Source organism: Zea mays, chromosome 10 (assembly GCF_902167145.1).
Source record: "Zea mays cultivar B73 chromosome 10, Zm-B73-REFERENCE-NAM-5.0, whole genome shotgun sequence".
Lineage (NCBI taxonomy): Eukaryota > Viridiplantae > Streptophyta > Magnoliopsida > Poales > Poaceae > Zea > Zea mays.
Window position 1 is genome coordinate 129,385,835 of NC_050105.1, and position 6,091 is coordinate 129,391,925.

Genomic DNA, 6,091 nt, shown 5'->3' on the forward strand with positions numbered 1-6,091 from the left:
TATTCCCCCTATGCGTTGTTGTAATTGATTCACTTGTAAATCTACATATTGTGTGAGGGGTTGGGTGTCATTGGATTTACTTACATTAGGGTTTTGCGATGATGGTAGGAGAGATGGCATCTTGATCTCTCCTTGCTTGACTATCTTTTGGTGTGAACATCATGAAGTGCGCTAGTTACATCTTCCTCGCCTCTTCTCGCACCTTATTCATGTAGCCTTGAAATAGTCGTTGCTTGTTAGTCGGTTAGCTCTCTGTAGCACCCAAAAATTCAATCCACGTAATTTCTTGAACTTGTTCTAAATTCAAAATAAATTTTAATTTTTTTTTGTTTGAAAAAGTTATTGATCTCAACAAAAAATGGTGGTCTATATTCTCTCTAAAAGTCTATCAAAATATACTACAAATATTTTCCAAATAATTCTACTCAAATTCTTCCCAAAAATGTCGCTAAAATATCACACCGATAATTCTTCAAATATTTTTCTCCTAAGAACTACCCTCAAAATTATTTTTAAAAATCCTTACGAATATTTTTTTGATAATTTCTATTCCAACAATTATGCGAACACACGTACATACGCCTCCGGTGACTGTCGACCCCGACGAGCAAGGATCCGAGCGATGTAGCAGTACGAGGTGGTGGAGCAGATCGATCGATGTGCCTATGGCTCCGCTCCGCCTACCTCGTCCTCCACAAGGCCGAGCGCAAGAGGTGATGATTTTACCCTTTTCGCTGCTCGTCGACACCTATTGCTCTGCTTTCTCGACTTTGACGTGTGCTCCGATCCTGATCCCTCGCTTGTCCTTACTGCATCGCCGACGTAGGTATATATGTCATGAAGAAGATCCGCCTCTCCAAGCATAACGACAAGTTCCAGTGGACCGCTTGCCAATAACCATACCAAAACCCTTCTCTGATTCATTCACTCACCCCACTCCAGTCCAGCACCGAGCAGAGTCGTTCCAGATACCTCGCTCTCGCTAAGCCTTGTGCCCTTGTCCATGTGGCCTACATCTGCATATCAGCCGCGGACACAGCAGCTACTGCAGCAACAAGTAAATAAAATGAACATGGTTGAACCATGGAGGCATGGGGACAAAAAGATGAAGAAAACTATGTGTTTACTTTGGCCCCACATCTGATTTATTCTTCGTCTTTTTCCTCTGGCTTCCTGCTTGCGAGAAGAAGCAAGTGACACATCACACATGTGTATATGCTTTTGCTTGTTGTCGCAGATGTCCGTGATGGCAAGCTTCAGCAATCTTCAAGCACAAAGGCATCCTCCCGTGCGAAATTCAATTTGCCCAATCCTAATCAACCTGAGCTTATTCGGTTAGCTCACAATCTATATGGATTGAGTGAGATTGGGTGTGTTTAAATCCCAAACAAGTCAAACTTCTTCATAATTTTTTTCAATCCCATCCAATCCATATATAATGGGAATAATCGAACAAGGTCTAATAATGGTCCATTCCAACACATTGTCTCGTGGATTGCAAACTCAAATTGGATCTATTCGGTGGGTGTAGGGGACCTCCATCTGCATTGTCACAAGCTACTGCGAAGGAGGGGACGTGAAAGCTACCACGCCCTAGCTTCCGTTTACACCCAAGCTTCCTTTTTTTAATCACTTCTCAGTGCGGGTAAAAGGAAGACAGTTCGGTTTTATAACTGCATAATGTCACGAGAATCATTCTCAATGGAATCACAGGGCCGACAGGATCAAGAAGGCAAGGGGTATTATATTCTCAGAAGAGGTAACAAACAATACCGTGAACAAGTAAATGAAACCGTACTAGAGTACAATGTTTGTTACTTACAACTGCACACAAAAGCAGTAGAAACTGGTTCAACACTAAACTCGTTACCTCTGCCTTGGTTTTTCTTTGATGGCAGAGGGTGTGTTGTTACGTGGTTCACGCAATTGCTCCTTGCCCTCGACTACCCTGCAGTGTAACCGTGTGCTCCGCCGTGATTTCAAGGTAGCAACAAATTCGCTTACGCTGACCAAAATTAGCGTGCACCATTTCCATAGAAGTAGACCACCTTCACCCTTTCGAGAATTATCGATTGCAAGTTTATGTTTGATTCAGTTATTTAGAGTTGTACTTGTCGCCACTCATTAATCTACTAATTAAGGGCCTGTTTGTTTACCCCCAGATTATATAATCTGGATTAAATAATTCTAAGAGGCAAACAAACAGTCCAGCTTATTTGTCCAGATTATATAATCTAACCCCTTGGATTATGATAATCCATAAGCAAGTGAGGAGGTGCTTATTTCAGATTATTTTTTCCCACTTCCCCACTACCCTTTCAAGTTTCCTAGAAATTACCCACCATTGCCATTATAATCCACCGAATCGTTTTTGCGCCTAGTACTAGTCAATTTGGGGATGAAGAAGGTGTCATGAATGTCTTCCGTGATAATATTGCTAATGCAATATTTGCCAATGTCAATTAAATTATTTTATATATATATATATATATATGAGTTTCAACCTAGTACAAATATAGAGGGCATTCTTGTCTTCCTCATACAAAAGAATCCTATTAACAACTCAAATAATCTGGGTAAACAAACAGAACTACTCAGATTATATAATCCAGATTATATAATCCAGATTATATAATCCTCCAAAAATAATCCAGATTATATAATCCATGGGGGTAAACAAACAGGCCCTAAGGCACTGTTTATTTACCCTCTAGATTATATAATCTAGCTTAAATAAGTTGAGAGACAAACAAACAACACAACTTATTAGGTGGATTATATAACTTAGATACTTATTAGATTATAATAATCTATATGCAGCTCATTAGATGCTTATATAATCTGTAAACTAGATTATATAATTCTAAAGGCAAACAAACGGGGCTAAGTTTGGCAGTATATGTGATATTAAGACCGATGATAATATATATATTGTTTATTTTTATCATTGTACATTAATATTTTATCAAATATGGTTTTTGGTATTGTACTGGTCATTCCTTAAATAGAAGATACAATCACAACTCTCCGCCGCGCAAAAGCGTGCACTCTGGTCGCTCTTTCAACTTGGCCATTGCATTATTGCATGCACCTCAAGCAAACCGATCCGTGTAGGGAAAGCAGCATCCTACTGCTACTGGCAAGGGAGCAGGAGCACCGAGCACGTGATTCTATTCTGCCTATGCCGCTAGCCACGCAAAGAAGCATCCTACTGGCACGCCATGCATGCACCAACGCGCCAGAGGCTGCCGTTTCAAAGCAGACGCCGACGCCGTCGCAGACGCGCGCGCAAACACGCCTCTCCCTGCTCCGAGCGATCCCCTCGCGCGCCATCCAACGCCCAGCATCCTCACATACGCGCGGGACGCGCGGTCGACGTACGCGTTTATCATGCGGCCGACGGAGCCGGCGCGGCTGGTCGGGCTCGTCCGCGCCCTGCGGCGCCGCTCCGTGGCCCTCGCCGCCGTGAACCTGGCGACCGCGGCCGTCGGGGTCGCGGCTGAAGTGGCGGGCGTGTGGATGCGCTGCGAGACAAAGGAGTGGTGCGCGGTTGTGGCCGTGGCCGCGCTCACCCTGGTGAAGATCGTGGCCATGGTCGGGATGGCGCGCGCGCAGGAGGTGACAGCTCTCGCCGTTGCCTCCGACGCCGAGCGCGGTGGTGGTGGCAGCGTCGGCGGGCCGTCGCAGGACTTCGCCAAGCGGGAGACCAGGGTGGGTCGTCACTGCTTCTCTCTAGCCACTTTCCGCATGCGTACGTACGTACGTACGTCGTATAATTCGCGCCCCGTGGACAGCTATATATATACTGTACACAGAGAACAATTAAGCTCCTTCCAGTTCCAAACACAAAACAATTAAGCTCCCTGCAGCCACAATGACTTCAGACTTCTGAGTATAAGAAACCAGCTGCTGGTCAATCTGAAACTTGGCCCAGCCATTAATCGTGAGAATAAGAAGCTACAAGCTGAGCCATATGACACCAGTAGAAAACATCTTAAGTCTACGATGAAATTTAATTTTTATGCTAATAAAAGAAATTTTGTGGGCCGTGGGCCCGACTAAACATCCGCCTGTGGACAGACCGACCACGTGATTATATATTGGTATAATACGTCAACGTGTAACGAAGAATTCTTCTATAGAACCTTTTCATTTGCACGTGCAGCACTACTTATCTTTAACACACGGGACAACGAGGAATATGGATATCATAAGTCTAAGAGGGTGTTTGGTTAGAGGGACTAAAGATTAGTCTCTAGTTTTTAGTCCCATTTAGTCCCTTTTTTGCCAAACATTAGGACTAAAATATGGACTAAAATGATTTAGTCTTTAGTCCTTTACATAGGTGCTAAAAGAGACTAAAAGCTCACATGAGTGTATTCTAAGGACATTTAAGTCTTTGGACAATATATTTAATGACTTTAGAATCTATTTAGTCCCTGTAACCAAACAAGTAGGGACTAAAGTTTAGTCTATGACTAAAGTTTAGTCCTAAGTCTAATTGAAACCAAACATGGCCTAAGTTGCTAGAGCTAGTTATTAATTAATGTCCAGTACAAAAGACACGTCATATATGTCATAGATTTACGATCTTGTCAAACTGTGAGGGATAGATAGTTTATCCAACCCTCTTTGACAAAAGATTTCAAGCAGCTCCAACTTCCTACTTCAATGGCGCAAGGAACATTGGTCAGTGAAGAACAAAAAAAATGTCATCACCTCCCAGTTTGTCATGGGTGAGCGATCTATAGTAAACAATACTGAAGCTACTTCAACCCCTAACAAAATTAAAAGAGTCTTCAAGGCCTGTTTAGTTCAATTATAGATTCTGTAAGAGCAAGATAACTTAGACAAAAAGGTAGAAGGGAGTCGACGCGTCGTTCAGGTATTTTCTATCGGACGAGCCGATTCGATAGTATGACATCACTATTCACTACTTCACTATTAGTAAGGGGTGGTACGTCATACCACGGGACGCTATGCCCAAGCATCATGGTTCTAGTCAATCCCAGTCTAGCACATACATGATGCCCTATACAAGCAGTGCGTATTCGTAAGGTGGTGGAAGTAGCTAAAGCGGTAAATGTTGTGTTGTCGTCTTCCATGGGGATGGAGCCTGGTAGTCACTAAAAACAATCAAAGTGGGGATTGAACATGTGCTGAAGGGGCAACATCAATTGTGTACAAACAATGTGGATGTTGGGTTATAAGCACCGTTGAATGGTTGGTGAGAAGGAGGTATGATGGTTTAGAGATGGCTAAGCCACGTCGCTGACTTCCGGAGCCAAGCACACCTGCATAGGGAGGTGGTGGCAAATATCTCAAAAGGTTAAACATGGTTGAAAAAACTATAGGAAATCCTATTATACAAGTCATGATTAGACCCCATATCAAGAAAAAAAACTTCCATGCTAGCTACTTATTGACATGTTATAGCTACATAACGACACAAAAGTTTTGTAAAAGTGGTTGTGACTTGTGAGACACAACCATATATAAGACTCTGGGGTGTTTGGTTCCACACAACTAAAGTTTAATCACTATCACATCGAATGTTTGAATGATAATTATGAGCATTAAATATAGTCTGATTATAAAGCTAATCACATAGACAAAGATTAAAAGATGAGACGAATTTATTAAAACTAATTAAGCCTATATTTAATACTTATAATTGATATTCAAACATTTGATACGTCATGAACTAAATTTTAGTCAGGGGACCAAACAGAGTATCGCCTTAGAAAGTACTCTAGTCCACTTCAAAGTCTAATAGATTGGCAATGCAACTTAAAATGTTTCCTTAAGTATACCACAATAAGGTAACTTTAGCTTTGCCTGGCGGATGGCTGCTCCGTTGGAGTGAGCTAACCACTAGTACATACCAATAAAGGCAAAAAATATACGTCATCTAACATTTTGGCACTTTTGCACAAAAGCAATATCAGCCACATAAATTCACAAACAGTTGTGCAACCCTTCATGTCTCGTAGTTAAACCGAGTTTCTACCACTTTTATGAAATTTCTATCCATATTCATGTGTTATTGTGTTTTTCATCTCAGATCTATAAAATCGAATTCTAAAAATAA